The sequence below is a fragment of the Tamandua tetradactyla genome, chromosome 4, assembly GCF_023851605.1.
Source record: "Tamandua tetradactyla isolate mTamTet1 chromosome 4, mTamTet1.pri, whole genome shotgun sequence".
NCBI classification, from domain to species: Eukaryota; Metazoa; Chordata; class Mammalia; order Pilosa; family Myrmecophagidae; genus Tamandua; species Tamandua tetradactyla.
In genome coordinates, this window is record NC_135330.1 from 20028356 (window position 1) to 20051194 (window position 22839).

Here is a 22839-nt window from a genome sequence, read left to right on the forward strand (position 1 = left end):
CGGGAGAAAGATCAAAGGGGATGGTCGAGTTATACAGAGAAGGTCAGGTTTAACAAATGAGTATGACTGCTGAATCATTATATTGATATTTCTTTTAGTATTTTAGAGCAGCTAGTAGTAAAAACCTAAAATTGTGAAATTGTAACCCATACCAAACTCTGAAATCTGTTCTACAACTAATTGTTGCAATGTGCTTTGAAATTTATTGCTTTTTTTGTATATATGTTATTTTTCACACAAAAAGTCAACTGTGATGATTTAGACTAAATAGTAATAGGCAAATATCTCCTTGAAGCTCAGACTCCAGGATCATAGAGCTTCCAGATGATGAAAATTGATGTGGCTGATGACTTTATCACATTGATTCTATCAATCCCTTAGTTAATTATACTGAAGAACTTAGATGCTTCTAGCACTATGCTAAAAGACTTAGGAGAAACATAATTTATAGTTCCTATCCTCAAACATAATGGCAGAATAAAATATACATAAACCAGGCTGTAACAAAAACCGATATAACTAAGCAAAAATTATGAGTGGTATTGACATTAGGCAGTACAGGAAGACTAAAGAAGAGATAATGGGGGGAACATGTGGTCAAAGAAGACTTCAGGAATATGGTAGATTATAATATTGCTACAACTGTCTGTTCCCTCCCTCATGAAAGCTTTACACAGCCCCTCCTGGGGCCTACCTCCTTGTGGGGAGAGTATACTTCCATACCCTACTATGTTACTTGTTTTGGACAATGGAATGTGAGTGGATGTGTATATACCAAGCCCAAACAGAAATTTTAAATGTACATGCATGGTTCTTTTGGCTTCTTGCATTCCTGCACTCTGCCATGAGAACAATATATCCTAGATATGCCTCGGAGGCTGCCCTTAATGAGCTAGGTATTATCAAATCCCTGAGTCATGAGGTTAACAGAGCACAGGTACAAATCATTGTATGATGAAAATGGAATACTTGGGATCTGTTCTGAGAAGTTCAACAAATAAGTTACATGAATAGGCCATTGGGTCCAGATCCCACTGTCACCTACCTCTGGTGCATGGATATCTTTCCTTCACATTTCTTCATTGGGGGGGTGGGGGTGTCACCTACAACCAGCTGATGGAGGAAGAAAAGCTCAGGCCTGGTTCGCAGATGGATGGCCTTGATATATTAGTGCAATGAAAGTGTATGATCTGGAAGGCAGTAGAGAAGTGAAATTCTCTCAGTGGCCAGAACTGCAAACAGTGCACTTGGTTATTTACCTTTTATAGAAGAAGAAATGAGCTGAGAAATGGATATACGTGGACTCTTATGCAGTGGCCAATAGATTGATTGATTGATTGATCAGAGTGCTGAAAGGAACAAGACCAGAAGATCAGAGACAAGGATGTATAGACAAGACGCATGTGAATTAAATGAAATCAGAAGGAAAGATAGACGATAAAAACTGAGATGGTATAATCTAGGAATGCCTAGAGTGTACAAGGATAGTGACTAAATGAACAAATTAAAAAATGTTTTTGAATGAGGAAAACCAAAGGAATGTCAGTATTGCAGAGTGTTGAAAATAGATGTAATTCATATTTTAAAACTTTAACTTAGGTGTAAGACTAAAGCAAAAAATGCTTATTTGGTACAAAATTCATGTTTTGAATAGTGCATCTCCCAATATAACTTATTTGCACATTTAATTGAACACCATAAGCACATGGAACCTTGAGTAGGACATGAGATTTTGTAGGTTTGTCCAGAGTGATGCCTTGATAAATCCCAGAGTGATTTGAACAGTGAATAAAAAAGTATTTGCAAGTCCCTTTGGAGGAATGTAAGAAAGATGGAAAATTCAACTTCCCCATATGGAGAAGGCCTGATATTCTTGCAAGCAGTGAGGACAACAAAATCAATAGGCCAAACCCTCAATCTTGGGGTTTGTTCATTTGAAACTTATCCCTGCAAAGGACAGACTACGCCTACTCAAAGTCTGGCCTAAAGAGTCACCCCCAGAGAACCTCTTTTGTTGCTCAGATGTGGCCTGTCTCTCAGCCAACACGGCAAGCAAACTCACAGCCCTCCCCCTCTCTATGTGGGACATAACTCCCAGGGGTGTAAACTTTCCTGGTAGCATGGCCCAGAAATCCTAGAACGAGCTGGGACTCAGCATTAAGGGATTGAGAAAACCTTTTCGACCAAAAGGGGGAAGAGCGAAATGAGACAAAATAAAGTGTCAATGGCTGAGAGATTCCAAACAGAGTCGAGAGGTTATCCTGGAGGTTATTCTTACGCATTAAATAGATATCACCTTGTTAGTCAAGATATAATGGAGACGCTGGAGGGAAATGCCTGATAAAGTTAAGGTGTAACAAAGAGGCTGGAGGGAACCGCCTGCAAATGTAGAGCTGTGTTCCAGTAGCCATGTTTCTTGAAGATGATTGCATAATGATATAGCTTTCACAATGTGACTGTGTGATTGTGAAAACCTTGTTCTGGTGCTCCTTTTATGTACAATATGGATAGATGAGTAAAAAAAAAAATAGATTAAAAATAAATAAATAATAGGGGGAACAAATGTTAAAATAAATTGGGTAGAGGGAAATACTAGTGGTCAATGACAGAGAGCGGTGAAGAGTATGGTATGTATGCGTTTTTTATTTTTATTTTTATTTCTTTCTTTTTCTGGAGTTATGTAAATGTCCTCATGGTGATGAATATACAACTATGTGATGATATTGTGAGCCATTGATTGTATACCAAGTATGGAATGTTTATTCGTTAAGAATGTTCATATTGTATGTTGATTGATTTTATTAATAAAAATTTTTTTAAAAGAGGCATGTGGATGGGCCAATTGGAGTAAACACTAAGTGTGTAGGTCTATGCATTTCACACTGATGCTCAGGAGAGAGGAGGCACCCAATAATGTGGCAAAGAGCCTCCCTCCTTTGCAGGCTCTTTCCTTGACCACCCCACAGCTTCTGCACTGCAGTCATGGTGACAGGGTTGGGTGCTATTGGTAGGCCTGACAGCACTGACTCCCTTCCACAAGGCTGCTCCAGCTCCTGCCACTGCTCCATGCTCAATGTGCAACAGGAGAGGCCAACACTGGCTTTCGCCATAGCACTACCCCTTGAGGAGCCACTTGGTGGCAAGTTGATTGCACCTGTCTTCTTCCACTCCAGAGGGGGGAGCAACCTATTCTGGATGTGGATTTGCTTTCCCTGAACACAGCACATCTGCTACATCCCAGCCCAAGGGCTTACAGAATACCTGACTTGCTAACATGGGATCCTCATGGAGACCAAAGAACTCTATATTACCACTAACCAATTATTAGTGGTAATATATGACCACTAATTATATGACTTCAGACAAGTTCCTCACCCTCTTTGAGTCTTAATTGCCTCACCTACAAAACAAGGAATTTAATATCTGTTCCACTGATTTATAAAGCATACAAAGTAAGTCGTTTATAATAAGTCCGTAGTGAATGTTAGTTTCCATGTCCTATCGCAATGGTTTGTTTCGTCTCCCAATCATGAACTGTTGGATGGGGCGGGGAGGGGCGTCATTGGACGCTTAAAACAGGTGAATTTTATGCTAGGTAAATTATATCTCAATAAAGCTGTCTTTTGGAAAAAAACGTATCCAGAAAGCTTTGATGTGGGAAACTTTTTTAAAAGGAGCTAAGAAGAGAGCAGCAGTACTTCAGTTCAGAAACCTCTCTATTGCCGGTAACCTAACAACTTTAGTGGAATTAAATTCTATAATTTCCTCTTTTCTCTTTGATTTGAAATTACTAAATAATAGTCCTATTATTCCCATGCCTAGCAAACCTTTCCGCCTTGGACAACTCCCACGCCCACATCTCATAAATATCCAGTGTTTGATTCTCTAAGCTGTCCCCTAGTGTCGGGTGGGAGCAGGCTCATACAGCTCAAGAAAATGCGTTGGTAAATTTTCAGGAACTTGTAGGATCATTGCTAAATACAGTCATTATTTGAAACTATATTATATAAACCTAAAATTAGATATATTCTATTAAAACAAAGGTGATAAATACTCCAAACTTATTGCCACTGTTATTTTACTACTTTTATTATTATCTCTGCTCTTGAGGTTATTCATTTCTATTGAGGTTATCTGTGTCTGTTGGATGGAACAAAGTAGCCCTATGAAAGAGTCAGAAGGAGTGACAAGAGAAGCTGGAAGGAGAGGAGACTGTCTGATGTTGTCAGCTGCTAGGACAGCTTTCGTGGATGCTGCCATTGCTATCAGCCGACAGAGAGCCCCACAGGATGTATTCCATGGGTTACCACTGGGTGTTAGCAGCTGGTACCCCTATAGCATTTAACCCCCAAAAGCTCTTTCTGATTGTGACCCAGGAAAGCCTGGTCACTGACAGGCTGAGAATTCCCTGAAGGCATGTCTCTATTCTGTGGTTTTGGTCTCATCTTTTTTCCCCTTTCAAACATAGCCATAGTGTTTTACAACCCTTATGAATCTGTTCTGTCCATCCATCATAGATGGCAAATTTTATTTACCAATTGATCTCTTCTCTATGCTTACAGAGATTGAGCCCCGGTAGGGTCTACCCAACTTGCACTTCTTTTTTTCCACTCTATCAAGTAATTCAAATGGATATAATAATGGATCACAGGTTTGCAATGTCATTGCTTAGCTATCTTTATTAGTTAATGCTAAATATCTTTATGTTTTCACCAGATTACAAATTTTCTGAAATGTCCATAAATTACAAATGTAATCCTCATACCCAAAAGTCTCTTTCTCCAGGCTGCTCTTGAAACATTCATTGAGTCTCTTTATGTTACTTTCCCCTTAGGGTCCACTAGTCTTTGATCCCTTTTATAAATCTCTACGCCTTTGAAGGGGAGGCTGAGGGATATTCATGAACCCCTTGCTGCTTTCCCCAGTCCCAAGTCCCTGTCAAACGCCGCCTGTCCCAGAAAGCCTTTCCAAATCACTCCAGCTCTGCCCTGAGCCTCCCATGGGATACAGGTGCTAAGTGGTTAAAGGAAGTTTTGCTGGTTTGGGTATGTTTGCTTTTAGCCCATGCCTCAGGGGTAAAGATTTTCCTTCTTCTGTGGAAGGGATGCCTTCCCTTTTGGTGGCTATGGAATTGAGTAGAGAAGATTTTCTTCTCTACTTATTTTGAGAAGAATTCACTCATTTCCGCAACTGCTATGTCTAAACAAATGAAAGTAACAAAATTCAGAAATAAATGCTGCATAAAATAAAACACTTTATAAATTGAATATAGTTTTCCTTAAGGAAATCCATCACTAAGTATTGCCAGGCGCACTATGCTTTCTCCCCTCCCTGTTTTTATTTTTACTGAGTGCCATTGTGTTCCAGAAACTTACTACGGAAGGAAGCCAGGAGAGGTGAGAAGCAATTTCCCCACAACCAAAGATGTTTCTCAAAGAAGAACTGGTATTGGGCCCTTGCTATGTCTGATTCCAAAACCCAGGATCATTATAATATGAATAATATGCATGTTTACATATATTATTACTTTAAATAATCCCACCGAAGTTTCAAAATCCTCGTAGTATTTTATTCTTTCTGGTGGTGCTACAAATAACAAGTAGGGCAGATGAATTCCTTCAGCGCTGTCTTCCTAGATTAAGAATTTTACCACAGTACGCAATTCTTGGGGTAATTTACTAACTGTGACCTGTCACTTGGCACCGGCCTTTCTTCAAAGTCTTGCCCTACCCAAAACGGACAGCAGAGGGAGCTCTCAGCCTTCAACCCACCCTCACTCGGCGAGGCTGCTGATGGTGGCGCTCCGCTCCCTTCCTTTTCCTTCCAAAAGCACTTTTCTCAAATATAGAATATTTAAGGATAGTCAGAGAGAGGGAAGAGGGGGAAGAGACCGCTTGGACACGCCAGAGAGAAAGGCGTAGGGAGACAGCACAAAGGGAAAGAAATCGTGTTTGCAAATGGGGCAGTGCCATCGTGCATAGGGCTGGATTCAAGGCAGGACGCCTATATTTTAGTTCCACATCCGCCTCTTACTCACTGTTGTTGTTGTGGGAGGGCGATTAATTTCCCCGAACCAATGTTTTCTCATCTATAAAGCAGCAATAATGATACCTGCCAATTTCCTAGGATTATTGCAAAGATCAAAGAAGATAGCGGGAGGGAAAGCGCTCTGAAGGATTAAGGCCTGTGTACCTCTGAGCCACGGATATCCAAAAGGGTGGGGACACGCAGGAGAGACTGTGAAGGCCACGGAGGGCTGACCACATGCCGGACAGTCTTCTAAGAGCTTTCCATGTGAGCTCGCTTAAAGATCATGACCCAAGGGCCAGAGACAGGCACGAGTCACCTGGGTTGAAAGAGATGCTGTGCCATTTTTAATAAAAGACGAAAGCACAAAGGTCTTTAAAGATGAATCAGTTGGGTCCTGCCACTAAGCGTGAGTCTGTTACATAATATTTCTAGGTCTCACTTTCCTTTCAGTTAAATGAGAATAACACTATCCACCATTACGTACAGATTATGTGAGATAATGCCGTTCCTTCCTCATCTCTCCCATCTTCTTTTTGCTCTGGTACTTTCTTACACTCTCGGTAGAACTGGGAAGGCAGCTCCGAGTCTTTGGGGTGGAGCTTCAGGCCCTACAACTCCATCCTATGGGACACCATGAGCAGCCCCTGAGCCACAGCCTCCGGGGTGGTCTAACCCAACTGGTTCTGCAGCTTGCTGCTCTCCCTGTTTACATGAATTCCCAAGCAGGAGGGCACAAGCCAACACACCTCAAAGAAGGAGCCACTAAACTTCTCAACCACGAAACTATTTTAAAAGAAAAAGAATGATTAAATTAGAAGAGGCTGTATTCTTATACTGAGCAGCACATGCAATTGTCTCAAAGTCTTGATTGCAAATAATATGCCTTACTGTTTATACCCCTCAACTTCTAACTTGTCAAGTGGGGCGTTCTGATTTTAGGTTTGTAAAATAAAGTTTTACCTTTTTTTTTTTCTAAATGGAAATTCCTTCGTTTAAACATTTCTAAATTAGTAAGGAGAAATCACTCTAAGATTCATTGAGCCAGTATCACTAACTAAGAAAAATTACCCAAAACTAGGAAGCAAGGCAGAAAGAGGACTGCATGCCTTTTCCCTGTCATCCTGGGTCACTGTCCTGTGGCACCACCCAAGAATTATTCAATTCTCTAGCAGTCATACCTTTGTTTTGACTTGGTATTTATTATTCACTGGGACCCAGACTCGATGAGATTAGATGATGATGTTACTGGCAAAGGCTGTGGATTCTTTTGCCCAATGCACCCAATAGTCAATTCTTGAAACACCACGATTTCAAAGTGCGAAAGAGTTTATAACTAGGTGAATAAGAGAGCAGATGGCCCTGATATCAGCCCAAAATCCTCTCCCCAAACTCCAGTTAATTCTGATAGTTTTATTAGAGGAAATGATGGGCAGGGTTTAGGATAATGAGCACAGTGGCCCCAGATGCTATAATTAGAGGTGATCTGATTATGGAGCATGCACAGATTGATTACCTGCTTAGTCACAGAATGTATGTAGGAAAATGGTAGAATAAGGTAAAGGTGACTTGTAGGTTAAAGTCTAAGCTGCTGTGCATGTCAGGTGTGCCCACTTTGTTTAGCTCCAGTCTCAGTTATCAAGATAACTTTGGACTTGGGGTGAGATAATTCTGGGCTGACCCAAGACCCTTCATTAATAAGCATTAGGGGCTGTCTTTAGTGATTATAAGACTCTAAAGTTGAGAAAATGGATAACTGGGTACAAATGAAGGTTAGTCCCAAGGATTTTACAATCACAGGGGCAGAAAATAAGGGCTATAAAATCATCATCAGAGATCAAGGCAGCTGGATTACAATTTAGAGATCTCAGGTATTTCCTTCTGTCTACCCAATATACCAGAAAGCAGAAAAGAGTATCTATATAATGATTCAGTAATAAAAATTTTCTATTAAATCCTGATTTCTCAATTATAATAGCTCATAGATTGTTTTCAGGTAGAGATGCAAATGATTTCTGTACTGTAGAAAAGATAATTCCAAAAGTTATGGTTTTATTGACTGGCGTGTTATTAATCAGGTTTGTGTTTAGCCTGGTGTGCCAGTTTAAAAGGATTTTTGTACCCTATAAAAGCCATGTTTTAATCCTAATCTACCTCGTGGAGTAGCCCTTTCTTTTAATCCCTATTCAGCACTATAAATTGGAACTTTGATTAGATTAACTCCACAGAGATGTGACTCACCCAATTGTTGGTATTAACCTTGGATTAGAGGAAGATATGACTTACCCCATTTCAGGAGGGTCTTGATCAATTTACTGGAATCCTCTAAAAGAGGAAGCATTTTGGAGAAAGCGTGAGGATGATGAGAGAGCCACGAGAATTTCGGAGCCTGCACAGCTAGAGACCTTTGGAGATAACGACGGAAAACACTCCTGGGGGAGCTAGGAGAGAAAGCTAGCAGACATCGCCACGTTCACCAAGTGCCTTCTCACTTGAGAGAGAAACCATGAACGTCATCGGCCTTCTTGAACCAAGGTACCTTTCCCTGGATGCCTTAGATTGGACGTTTCTAGAGACTTGCTTTGGTTGGGACATTTTCATGGGTTAGAACTGTGGACTTGCAACTTAATAAATTCCCCCCTTTTAGAAGCTGTTCCGTTTCTGGTATATCACATTCCGGCAGCTAGCAAACTGGAACACCTGGTAATCTATTTCAGCTTTCTTTCTTCAGTACCTATCAGTAGTCAGTCACTCAAATTGCTTTTCAAACCAGCTTTACTATCATGCTGGTTCCCTAGTTAATAAGTTTACTAATCTTTGACACGTATTCATTCTATATTTGTATAACTTTTTAAATTTTTAAAACATCATTTTTGTCATGCCTCTCCCCACCCCCCACTTCCCACCGCTGCATCGGCAAAAAGGAGGATAATAAAATCCCGGATTGCATGGCACAGCCAGAGGTGGCTGCAGTAAACAAATGGTCTTATTCTCTAACTTCTGCCAGAAAAATTATACTCAATTTAACTCTTCTGTACTAAAATGATATGTGTTATCTTTTGGACAAACAATTTTCACAGTCTAATAGGGATACATCATATATCTACTTCCTGATGATCAGCTTGTCCTATTACCTGAGGGTACACTTTGTAGATGTACATTCTAGCAATTATTAAGTATTAATATACATTAGGAGGCCAAGTTACTTATGAGTTCTTTATCCTAACATTAGTTTATTGGATGCATACTATTTGCCAGAAACTATTCTGGCTGCTAAGGATGCAGCAGTGAACAAAACAGAGCAAATCTCTGCACCGCAGAGCTTACATTCCAGAGGGGAGACCGACAATGAATAGATAAAGTAAACCCAAATTATGTCAGTTGGTGACCGTAGTATGGAAAAATAAAGCAGAATAAAGGGGATGGAGAATGCTGGGTATGGGGAAGTAGCTGTTTTATAAAGGGAAGTCATGTCATTATTTAGATGGTGACATCTGAATGGAGACCTGAAGAAATGAAGAAGAGTTTTCTAGGCAAAAGGAACAGAATGTGCCAAGGCCCAAAGTCAGTGTGTTTGTGATGTGTCTGAGAAATATACAAGGAGGCCAGAGAGAAAGGAGTGAAGGAGAGAACTAGGAGATAATTTCAAAGGTAAGGCAGGTTCCATATTACATTGGGTGTTAAAAAACATGGCGATGACTTTGGATTTTACTACATTGAGTTGAGGATTTTCAGCAGAAAGGGACCAGGATCTTCCTTGCCATTTGAAAAGAACTCTTTGGCTGCTATGTTGAGAACAGACTGTAAGGGGAAAAATGGGAAAGAAGGAGATCAGTTATGAGGTTATTGGCAATAACCAGGTAAGAGATGGTGGTGGCTTTGTCCAGTATGGTAATGATGGAGACGGAGAGTGTCTGGATATATTTTGAAAATAGAGCATACAAGATTACAAGATTAAAAATGGAGTATAAGAGAAAGACAGGGATCAAGAGTAATGTCTACAGCAACCAAAAGGATGGAACTGTTGCTTAATGAGATGGGAATATCACAAGAGAAAAATAGTTTGGGAGTAAGATCAGGACTTCAATTTTGGACAGATTTGGTCTGAGATGCCTATTAGATATCCATATAGAAACTTCTAGTAAGAGTCAAATATAATGAATCTGCAATTCAGAGTAGAGGTCTAAGCTGGAAACATAAATGTGGGTCTTGTCAATGTATTTAAAGCCAGGGGACAGGGTGAAATAAGGAAATAAGCATAGGATGAGAAGTCTAAGAAAAGAGCTCCAAGGTCCTTAAATCTTCAGAGTTCTGGGAGATTTAGGCAACAAAGAAGGCTGAGAAGAAACAATTGGTGAACTGAGAGAAAAAAAATGAGAGTAATGTTTTTGGAAGCCAAGTAAACAAAGGTTTTCGAGAAGGAGAGCACATGGGCTCTAAAAAAGACAAGCACCAATGTTCAAGCACATATAAGCTTCTGCTTGCTTCAGATTTGCTAATGTCCCATTGATCAGAGCAAGTCATAAGGCTAGTCCAAAATATAACCACACAACTATGGATCCTGAGAAGCATGATTCTTTGGGAACTTGTTCTATAAGAATCCAGCACATACAAGGAAGATGCTGAAAAAAAATTAATCATTCAATAAAAGTATGTACTTCACTGATGACCTTGACAAGTTCTGTTGTAGAGAAGTATTGGGGGAGAAAGTGTGATTGGGAGTGTTCATGAGCAAGGTGGGGGAAGCCATGAGACAGTGAAAACAGACAACTCTATCAAGTAGTTTTGTGGTAAAAGGGAGCAAAGAAATGGGACTCTGTTAGTTAGATTCAGTTGTCAACTTGGCCAGGTGGGCATACCTAATCTTGTTGCTGCGGACATAAGCCAACGGTACGTGAACCTCATCTGTTGCCAGTTACATCTGCAGTCGGCTAGGAGGCATGTCTGCTGCAATGAGTGACTTTTGACTTAATTGGCTGGTGCTTAAATGAGAGAATGCAATGTAGCACAGCCTAAGCAGCTCAGCATTCCTCATCTCAGCACTTGCAGCTCAGCCCAGGCCTTTGGAGATGCAGAAAGAAGTCACCCCGGGGAAAGTTGTTGGAACCCAGGGGCCTGGAGAGAAGACCAGCAGAGACCATCCTGTGCCTTCCACGTAAGAAAGAACCTCAGTGGAAAGTTAGCTGCCTTTCCTCTGAAGAACCAACAAAATAAATCCCCTTTTATTAAAAGCCAATCCATCTCTGGTGTGTTGCATTCCGGCAGCTAGCAAACTAGAACAGGGACACAGAAGGAGACATAAGATAAAGAAAAGTTTGCTTTTTGTTTTTTAAATGAGAGATAATACAGCATGCTTCTATGTATCTAGGATGAAAACCAATATTGTTGAATCACATGCATGGGACCATTGTTTCTCTATAATCTCTGTTGGACAACTATTAACATCTGCTTTAAAAATTTTCTAGGACAAAATTATTTTACAATGTCTGAGGTTTGGAACTTTAAGGATTCCACCAGCATGTGCTGAAACTGATCTAAAATTACTTCATAAAGAAAAGCCTGACTTTGCCTATAAATGCCCTACCATATGGACCACTTAATTTTTGTAATTTTGTTATTAGATATCACTTCTACTCCCAGCTGATGTGGATGCCAAAACAGATGGAATTTTTTTAGTGAGAAGCATAAGACACCAACATTCCAGCCTTTCATTATCAAATTGCCTCCTTTACAGCTCCTAGGAAGAGCTAGGCTTGGCATCTTTGCAAAAAAAAAACCTCACTACTCACACTCACACCCACCACCACCACCACATGGGACATGACTCCTGGGAATGTAAATTCCCCCACTGGCAATGTGGGACATGACTCCTGGGAATGTAAATTCCCCCACTGGCAATGTGGGACATGACTCCTGGGAATGTAAATTCCCCCACTGGCAATGTGGGACGTGACTCCTGGGAATGTAAATTCCCCCACTGGCAATGTGGGACATGACTCCTGGGAATGGCCCTGGACCTGGCATCATGGGATTAAGAAAACCTCCTTGACCAAAAGGGGGAAAAGAAATAAAACAAAATAAAGTTACAGTGGCTAAGAGATTTAAAATAGAGCTAGGAGGTCATTCTGGAGGTTATTCTCATGCATTATACAATATTCCTCTTTGGTTTCTGGTATATTGGAATAGCTAGAAGGAAATACCTGTACCTGTTAAACTGTGTTCCAGTAGTCTTGATTCTTGATGATGGTTGTAAAACTATATAATTTTTACAGTGTGACCACGTGTGATGATTAGGTTCTCGTGTTAACTTGGCCAGGTGATTATGCCCAGTTGTCTGGTCAGGCAAGCACTGGCCTAACCATTGCTGTAAGGATATTTTTTGGCTGGTTGATAAACCAGAAGGCTTATGTATTAAATCATCATTCAGATGATAGCATCTGTGGCTGATTACATCTGCAGTCAGCTAAGGCATGTCTCCTACCAATGAGATAATCTAATCAGTTTGAAGGCTTTAAAGGAAGAAGAGAGACTTTTCCACTGCTTCTTCAGCCAGTCAGCCCCTACTGTGGAGTTTGTCCAGACTCTTCATCTTAACTGCAGCTTCACAGCCAGTCCTATAGATTTTGGACTCTTCCATTCCCACAGTTGATGAGACACTTTTATAAATCTCATATTTACAGATGTCTTGGTTCTCTTTCACGAGAGACCCCTGACTGATACAGCTTGGTGCCCAGAGTGGTTCTTGAGAAACAGAATTTTAAAAATGAGTTTTTACAGTTGGTCTTCTACTCTGATTAGACTCAGAGGCACTAATGTCTCTGTTTCTAATAATCAAGATGGCACTGACAGTCCATGGCGTGAGTTGGCAAGAGAGATATGCAAAATATTACCATTAAATTCTGCTAATTGTGTGCTTATACGAGGTAAGGCTCTGGTGAGAGTGTTTTTGACACCTTTAAGGAGTTTTGTGGAATTAAGAGGTATATGGTGTTGGCTGGTTTTTGTTAGATATGCTGGATACAGAGATGAGAGAAAGGGATGAGCTGAAGGCCTCAAATTTGCACCTTAAACCCCATATGAATGATGTAAAATTTTCATGTTTGTCTTAAAAGAAAATCTTATTTCCTGTGGTCGCAGACTTGAGATCTCTGAAAACCAGACACAGAGTCTCATTGTGTGAGTAGCAGATTTATAGTGTAAACTAAAATTTCAACCTTGCTAGGTGTCTGCTATTAAAGTAAAGGCTTTAATTGGAAAAGAATGGGATTCTGAATCATGGGATTGGGACATATGGTTTAATAATGATGGTAATCTGGAGACCAAATCCCTGGTATCTGCTGAAACTTTGCTAGATAGACCTGTAATGGACTGTCCTGAGGAAAGACCTTCCTGAACTTCAGCCTGCCTTAAGAAAACAGCTTCCCAGAGGAGTCTGACATTAAACCCCCAGCTAACAAGATTAACCCTTCAGTGCCTGCTAACACTGTAATCACTTCCCCTAGGTTAACAGCCCTCACTCATCTGTCTGGAGCAACTAATCTTGTTTCACTAGATGAAACTGCAATGGAATGGCTTGAAAGAAACTTCTATTTCTTTTCATGACCCACTCCCACCACTCCTCTTTTATTCAAGACCTATAACTAGACTAAAGTCCAATAGGCCTGGAAAAGTGAGGTACAAAGTGTGACCCATGAGGAATTATGCTATACTCCAAAAGAACTGCATGAGTTTTCCAATCTATATAGACAGAAATCAGAGAAATATGTGTGAAAATGGATATTAAGGGTGTGAGATAATGGTTGAAAGAATATAAAGTTGGATTAAGTTTAATTTATTGATATGGGCCCAGTAAGCAGAGATTCTGCATTCAGTGTTGTAGCTTGAGGGGTTAGAAAGGGCAATAATTGTTTGTTTGGATGGTTGGCTGAAACACGGATCAAAAGGCAGCTGACATTGCCTGAAGTCAAAATGCCAGAACTGCCCTGGTATAATGTCGATGAAGGGAACCAGAGGCTTAGAGAGATTGGAATGTTAGAGTGGATTTATCATGGAAGACCTGCTCACACACCCCAGAAAAATCCAGAGGACAAGTGAGCAGAACCTTGAGAAATAAATTTGTGAGACTAGCTCCATCATCCCTAAAGAGCTCTGCAGTCACCCTTCTCTGTAGGTCTGATATTACTGTGAGAACTACTGTCACTGAGCTGGAATCCTTAAACAATGGGGATGATCAGATCCCAAGTTGGCAGAAACTATGTGGTGACAGTTAACCACGATAGATAAGGTGGGTGCAGCCACCATAATGGACAGCAGACTCAAACTCAAAATAATCTGACTTGCAGAGACTTGGGGCATAGGCTAGCAGATCATGGGGTACCTAGAAGTAACATAGATGGGCAAACTACTAAATTCTTGTTTGAGCTGTATAAGCAGAAAAATTCTAGGTCAAGTGAACAGAAGTCTAATTTGAATTATCAATTCCCAGACTTGAGACAGTTTATAGGCCCAGAACCCCTTCGATGAGGGGAGGGCCCGGTACCCTTGGGGAAGGACACTTTTACATTGCTCAAAATTTACACTGTTAACCTTCCTCCCAACCTTCCCCAAGGAGACCTACAACCTTTTACCAGTGACTGTGCACTGGGGAAAATAAAATAATCAGATATTTCAGGGATTATTAAACACTGACTCAGATGTGACACTAATTCCAGAAGACTTAAAACATCACTCTGGTCCACCAGTCAGAGCAGGGGCTTATGGTGATCAGGTGATCCATCGAGTTTTAGCTTAGGTACATCTCACAGTGGGTCCAGTGGGTCCCTGGACCCATTCTGTGGTCATTTCCCCAGTTCCAGAATGTGCACTGGCAGAATCCCCACAGTGGTTCTCTGACTCATGGAATGAGAACAATTATGGTAGGAAAGGCCAAGTAAAAGCCACTAGAACTGTCCCTACTTAGCAAAATAGTGACTCAGAAGCAATACCAGGTTCCTAGAGGGATTGCAGAGATTAGCAACACTCTTAAAGACTTGAAGGATGCAGTGGGGAGGGGGGGTGATTCCCACCACATCCCCATTTAACTCTCCTCTCTGGCCTGTGCAGAAAATAGATGGGTCTTGGAAGATGTTGGTGGATTATCATACACTTAATCAGGTGGTGACTCACATTGCAGCTGCTGTTCCAGATATTGTATCATTGCTTGAGCAAATCAACACATCACCTGGTACCTGGTATGCAGCTATTGATCTAGCAAAGGCTTTTTTTTCCAATAGCTATCAGTAAGGACCACCAGAAACAGTTTGCATTCAGCTGGCAAGGCCTTCATGATCCTCCCTCAGGGATATATTAACTCTCCAGCCCTATGTCACAATCTTGTCCACAGGGATCTTGATCGTTTCTCCCTCTCACAAGACCTCTCACTGGGCCATTACATTGATAATATCATGCTAATTAGACCTAGTGAGCAAGAAGTAGCAACTACTCTAAAGTTATTGGTAAGGCATTTGTGTGTCAGGGGATAGGAGATAAATCCAACAAAAATACAGAGGCCTTCCACCTCAGTGAAATTTCTAGGTGTCCACTGGTGTGGGCATGTGGGGGCACCTTTCTATGGTGAAGGATAAGCTTTGTATCTTGCCCTCCTAAGACGTAAAAAGAGGCACAATACCTAGTTAGCCTCTTTGGATTTTGGAGACAACATATTCCTCATTTGGTGTGCTACTCCAGCCCATTTATGGAGTGACTAGAAAAGCTGCTACTTTTGACTAGGGTCCAGAACAAAAGGAGATTCTGTGACATGTCCAGCTGCTGTACAAGCTGTTCTGTCATGTGGGCCATATGATCTTGCAGATCCACTGGTGCTGGAAGTGGCAGTGGCAAATAGGGATGCCTTCTAGAGCCTTTGGCAGGTCCCTATAGGAGAATCACAACACAGACCCTTAGGATTGGGGAGCAAAGCCTTACCATCCTCTGCAGATAACTACTCTTCTTTTGAGAAACAACTTTTACCCTGCTACTGGGTCTTAATAGGGATTGAACACTTAACCATGGGCCACCAAGTTACCATGAGACCTGAGTTGCCTATCATGAGATGGGAGTTGTCTGACCCACCAAGCCATAAAATTGGGCATACACGGCAGCATTCCATAATCAAATGGAAATGGTATATTAGAGATAGGGCTTGAGCAGGTCCTGAAGGCACAAGGAAATTACATGAGGAAATGGGCCCTATGCCCATGGCCCCCACTCCTGCCAAATTACCTTCTCTTTCCCAGACCAGAGTTATTGCCTCTTGGGAAGTCGACTGAGGAAGAGAAAACCTGGGCCTGGTTTATGGATGGTTCTGTATAATATGAAGGGACCACCCAGAAGTGGACAGCTACAGTACTACAACCCCATTCTGGGATGTCCTTAAAAGACAATGGTGAGGAAAAATCTTCCAAATGGGTAGAACTTCGAGCAGTGCACCTGGTTGTTCATTTTTCTTGGAAGGAAAACTGGTCAGAGGTGCATCTGTATACTGACTCATGGGTTGTTGCTAATGGTTTGGCTGGGTGTTCAGGGACTTGGAAGGAGCATGATTGGAAAATTGGTGACAAAGAGGTCTGGGGAAGAGGTACGTAGATAGACCTTTATGCGTAGGCAAAGAATTTGAAGATATTTGTGTCCCATGTGAATGCTCACCAGAGGGTGACTTCAGCAGAGGAAGGTTTTGATAATCAAGTGGATAAGATAACCTATCTTGTGGATACAAGTCATCCTCTTTCCTTAGCCACTCCTGCCATTGCCCAAAGGATTCATGAACAAAGTGGTCATGGTGGTAGGGATGGAGATTATGCATGGGCTCAGCAACACAGACTTCCATTCACCTAGGCTTACCTGGCTACAGCCACTGCTGAGTACCCAATCTGCCAGCAGCAGAGACCCACACTCGGTCCCCAACAAGACACCATTCCCCTGGGTGATCAGCCTGCTACCTCTTGGCAGGTTGATTATACTGGACCATTTCCATTATAGAAGGGGCAACGATTTGTTCTAAATGGAATAGACACATACTCTGGACATGGGTTTGCCTTCCCTGCATGCAATGCTTCTGCAAAAACTACCATACGTGGACTTACAGAATGGCCTTCTCCACCATCATAGTATTCCACACAGCTTTGCTTTTGGTCAAGGAACCCACTTCACAGCAATGAAGTGCAGGAATGGGCACAAGCTCATGGAATTCTCTGGTCTTACTATGTTCCAAATCATCCAGAGGCAGCTGGGTTTATAGAACAGTGGAATAGCCTTTTAAAGACCCAGTTATGGTGCCAACATGGCAATACCTTGCAGAGGCAGGGCAATGTTCTCCAGGAGGCTGTATATGCTCTGAATCAGCATCCATTCTATGGTGCTGTTTCTCCCCTAGCCAGGATTCACAGGTCCAGGAACCAAGTGGTGGGACTTGCAACCTGGCCACTTTGGGCTTCTCATGCCACTGTATCAACTGGCATGAAAGGGATTGCTGTTCTGTCTGGGGCAATTGATCTTGACTATCAAGGGAAAATAGGAATGCAACTACACAAAGGAAGTAAAGAAGAGTTTTCCCAGTATACAGGATATCTCCTAGGGTGTCTCTTAGTACTACTATGCCCTGTAATTAAAACCAATAAAAACTGCAACAATCCAATCCAAGCAGGACTACCGATGGCCCAGTAACTTCAAGAATGCAGGTCTGGGTCACCCTAACCAGCAAAGAACCACAACCAGCTGGAGGGCTTGCTGAGGGTAAAGGGAACATGGAATGGGCAGTGGAAGGTAGTGATAAACATGAACTATGACCATGTGACCAGTTACAGAATTGAGGAGTGTGACTGTATGAACTTTTCCTCCCTGTTTTGTTAGGAGTTGCTTGCAGTCATACATAAGCAAACATCTTATTTTCCTATTATCATATGACATAAATTTATATTGTTCATGTTATAGTATTTAAGTCATAGGATATGAAGTTTATGAATGTTACCTAAGAACTTGCACCCTATTCTGGAGAGAGGTAGTGTATTTCTGGTTGTACACAGGACAATTAAGTATTGTTAGGCAAAACATATGTCTGTTATTGTGTTCTATTTGGAAATTAAGTCTGTTTCAAGGTGATGTGTATAGCTGTCAAGTTGTCAAGGGGTGAACTGTAATGATTAGGTTCTGGTGTCAACTTGGCCAAATGATTATACCCAGTTGTAGGGTCAAACACTGGCCTGACTGTTACTGCAAGGATATTTCATGGCTGGTTGATAAACCAGAAGGCTGGTGTATTAAAATAATCAGTCAGTTGATTGCAGCTGTGGCTGATTACATCTGCTATCAACTAAGGTATGTCTCCCAGCAACAAGATAATCCAGTCAGTTGAAGGTTTTTAAGGAAGAAGAGAGACTTTTTCACTGCTTCTTCAGCCAGCAAGCCTCTCCTGTGGAGTTCATCTAGACCCTTGTTCTAGTTTGCTAGCTGCCAGAATGCAATATACCAAAAATGGAAAGGTTTTTAAAAAGGGGAATTTAATAAGCTGCTAGTTTACAGTTCTAAGGCCGAGAAAATGTCCCAATCAAAACAAGTCTATGGAAATGTCCAATCAAAGGCATCCAGGGAGTCCAGCAGGAGTTAGAAACAGGGTAAGACAATGGGTAATTGAAGCTGAAGGGATACAGACTGTGCAACAGGACTAGATACAAAAACTCAAAAATGGACAGCACAATAATACCTAATTGTAAAGTAATCATGTTAAAACACTGAATGAAGCTGCATCTGAGCTATAGGGTTTTTTTTGTTTTTGTTTGTTTGTTTGTTGTTTTTTTTTTTACTATTATTACTACTTTTATTTCTTTTCTCTATATTAACATTTTATATCTTTTTCTGTTGTGTTGCTAGTTCCTCTAAACCGATGCAAATGTACTAAGAAACGATGATCACGCATCTATGTGATGATGTTAAGATTTACTGAGTACATATGTAGAACGGTATGATTTCTAAATGTTGTGTTAATTTCTTTTTTTTTTCTTTCCGTTAATAAAAAAATAAAAATAAATAAAATTTAAAAAAAATAAAAATTAAAAAAAAAAAGGCATCCAGGGAAAGATACCTTGGTTTAAGAAGGCTGATGAAGTTCAGGGTTTCTCTCTCAAGTGGAAGGGCACATGGCAAACAGTCAGAGTTTCTCATCTGGAAAGGTACATAGTGAACGCGGTCAGGTTTCCTCTCTCATCTGGAAGGGCACATGGCAAACATGGTGTCATCTGCCTCCTTCTTCTCCTGGCTTCCTGTTTCATGAAGCTCCCTGGGAGGCATTTTCCTTCTTCATCTCCAAAGATCATTGGCTGGTGGACTCTGCTTCATGGTGCTTCAGCATTCTCTGCTCTCTGTGAATCTCTTTCATTCTCCAAAATATTTGCTCTTTTATAGGACTTCAGAAGCTTATCAAGACCCACCCAAATGAGTGGAGACATGTCTCTACCTAGTCCATCTTAACAACCACTCTTGATTAAATCATATCTCCAAGGATATTATCTAATTATATTTTCAAAGATACAATATGGAATAGGGATTAGAAGAAACGGTTGCCTTTACAAAATGGGATTAGGATTAAAACATGGTTTTTCTAGGGTCCATACATCATTTCAAACCAGTACAACCCTTCACCAGAGCTGCAGCTTCACAGCCTACCCAATGGATTTTGGAGTCTTCTGTTCCCATAGTTGTGTGAGACATCTTTATAGATCTCATATTTACAGATATTTTCTGTTGATTCTGTTTCTCTAGAGAATGCTGACTAATATACACCACGTGATTGTGAAAACTTTGTGACTGACACTCCCTTTTATCCAGTACATGGGCAGATGAGTAAGAAAATAAAGACAAAAAAAGAAAGAAATAACGGGGTGGGGGCATATGGGATTTGGGGTGTGTTTTGGTTTGTTAAATGTTGCTGGAATGCAATACACCAGAAAAGGAGTGGCTTTTTAAAAGGGAATTTATTAAGTTGCAAGTTTAAAGTCCTAAGCTCGTAAAATTGTCCAAACGAAGGCATCTGGAAAAAGATACATCAACTCAAGAAAGACTGATGCCTGTCACATGGGAAGACTCATGCAGTTACTGCAGCCTTTAACAATTTTCTGGAGTTGAGAAAGATGTCTTTGCCAGTTTTATCTAGTTGTTCAGACTCTGTGGGAGAATGGTACTCTGGAGCATATTATACTTCCATTTTCCCAAACTGGCTTTTTAAAAAATGCAATTTTATTGTGATACATACACAAACCATATAATCATTTAAAGTATACAATTAACGGCTCATAGTATCATCAAATAGCTATGAATTCATCATCACAATCTATTTTAGAACACTTTTTATTACTCCCCAAACAAGTAAAAATAAAAAAGAACACCCAAAACATCCTGTGCTGGGTTGAAGCTGTTATGTACCCCAGAAAAGCCACGTCCTTTTTCCTTAACCAATCTTGTGGAGGCAGCCATGTTTCTTTTAATCTTGATTTGATATTATGGGGTGGGACCTTTTGATTGAATCGTTTCCATGGAGATGTGACACACACACAATTGTGGGTGTGACCTTTTGATTAGATGGAGATATGACCCTAGGTCATATTCATTCAAGACGCATCTTGATTAGTTTATTGGAGTCCTTTAAAGCAAAAACATTTGGAGAAACCTCAGATGCAGATGCAGACAGAGATGTCTGGAAATGCAGATGCTCCAGGGGACAACAGGTATGGAGAGTCGACAGAAGCTAGACAGTTGCTTCAGAGCTGACAGAGATGCAGACATTTGGAGATGCTTGGAGTGCTGACAGAGAGAGCAGCTACCTAGACACAGATGTTTGGAGGTGCAGAGCCCAGCAGATATCACCATGTACCTTCCCATGAAATGCTAAACAAGTCAAAACTCAGAGCTGTGTCCTGGAGTTGCTAAGTGAAGACTCACAGAGGCTTAGAGAGGAAACCATTGGCATCAAGCTGGAAGCAATGGAACTGGTCAAGAAAACACAGTTTGAGAAACATAGATAAAGCTCATGACACCCCTGCTAGTCCCTCTTCCACCTCCTCCCTGGCATGGTGTGAAGCCAGCCTGCATTCCCACTGTGGGTTTTTTTACCTGGTTCTGAAGGGAGTACGAATAACCCTTGTGCACTTACTGGGGTGCCTGTATGTTGGTGCTAACCACTCGGGTGGAAGCCTGAAAGACTGAACAAGAAAATTTGTCTCACTTCATCTTCCCAGAACTTTTCCGGTAGGCAGATGCAGCCTGCAGACAGCTAAAGCAATATAAGAAACAATTAGGTCACAGTGGCCTGGGACAAGGAATTACCTGAATTAAGTCATACAATAGAAGACCCAGGAGAGGGAGAGAGTATATTTTATAAAGAGTAGAGGGGGGAAGCAAATTCTTGAAAACAGGGAATTTCTAAGGCCATGAGCAAGCACAACCCAGGACAGACAACAGGTAGGCTCAGATAAGACAGAGAGGATCCTGTGCTTTGCATTCACCTCGGGCTGATATTCTTGATAGGCAAAGCTAAATTCTGAAGGAAGCCATCAGCCAAAGCAAACCCAATTTGCAAAGACTGTGAAAAGTGTTTTCTGCATTTTTTTTTTAAATTAGCTCCTTGCACCCAAGAAAATCTCTGTCACATCACTAAATGTATGCAAACTTAAGGAATAGAAAGCTCAGGAACTAAATCATAGAGTTAACAATATTTAAATACTGGAATATACAACATGCAACAAAACATTACAAAAGAATCAGGAAATGATGGCTCATCTAAAAGAACAAGATAAAAATCCAGAAACCATCAATGAAGAAAGCCAGGCTTTGAACATTCTAGAAAAAGATTTTTTTAAATGATCCTCAGAAGCCTCAAGGACAAAAAGGAAAACATGGAGAAAAAACTAAAAGACATCAGGAAAACATTGAATGAATGATATGAGAATCTCAATAAAGAGATAGAAATGTTTAAAAGGAACCAAACAGAAATACTGGAGTTGAAGACCACAATGACTTAAAAGAAAAATTCCCTAGATGGTTTCAGTAGCAGATTGGAGCTGACAGAAAGGGGACCAATGATCTTGAAGACAAAACAATTGAAATTATTCAAGCTGAGGAACAAAAGAAAAAAAGAATGAAAAAAAAAAAAGCAAACAGAGCCTAAGAGATCCATGGGACACCATCAAGCATACCAATATACACAGTATGGGAGTCCTAGAAAAAGAAGAAAGGGGCAGAAGGAATATTGAAAGAAATAATGACAGGACACTTCCCATCTTTCAACAAACAAAATATTCACATTCAAGAACTCAACAAATCCCAAGCAGGAAAAACTCAAAGAGAACCATTCCCAGATATAGGATAGTCAAAAGGTCAAATGCCAAAGACAAAGAGGTATAAAAATTGCAAGAGTAAAGCAATGTGTTTTTTCAAAACAGGCTCATTAAGATTGTGCCAATTTCTCATCAGAAATCATTGAGGTAAGAAGGTAGTGGGGAAAAATATTTAAAGCCCTGAAAGAAAACAACTGCCAACCAATAATTTCATATCCAATGAGAATATCTTTCAAAAATGAGAGCAAGCAAACCAGGTGTGCTGGTTTGAATCTTTTATGTACCCCATAAAATCCTATGTTCTTTTAATCCATCCCTGTAGGTGCGGGACCAATTGTGGGTGGGACCTTTTGATTAGGTTGTTCCCATGGAGATGTGACCCAGTCCATTCAAGATGGGTCTTAATCCCCTTGCTGGAGTCCTGAATGAGAGGATTAAAGACAGAGGCATT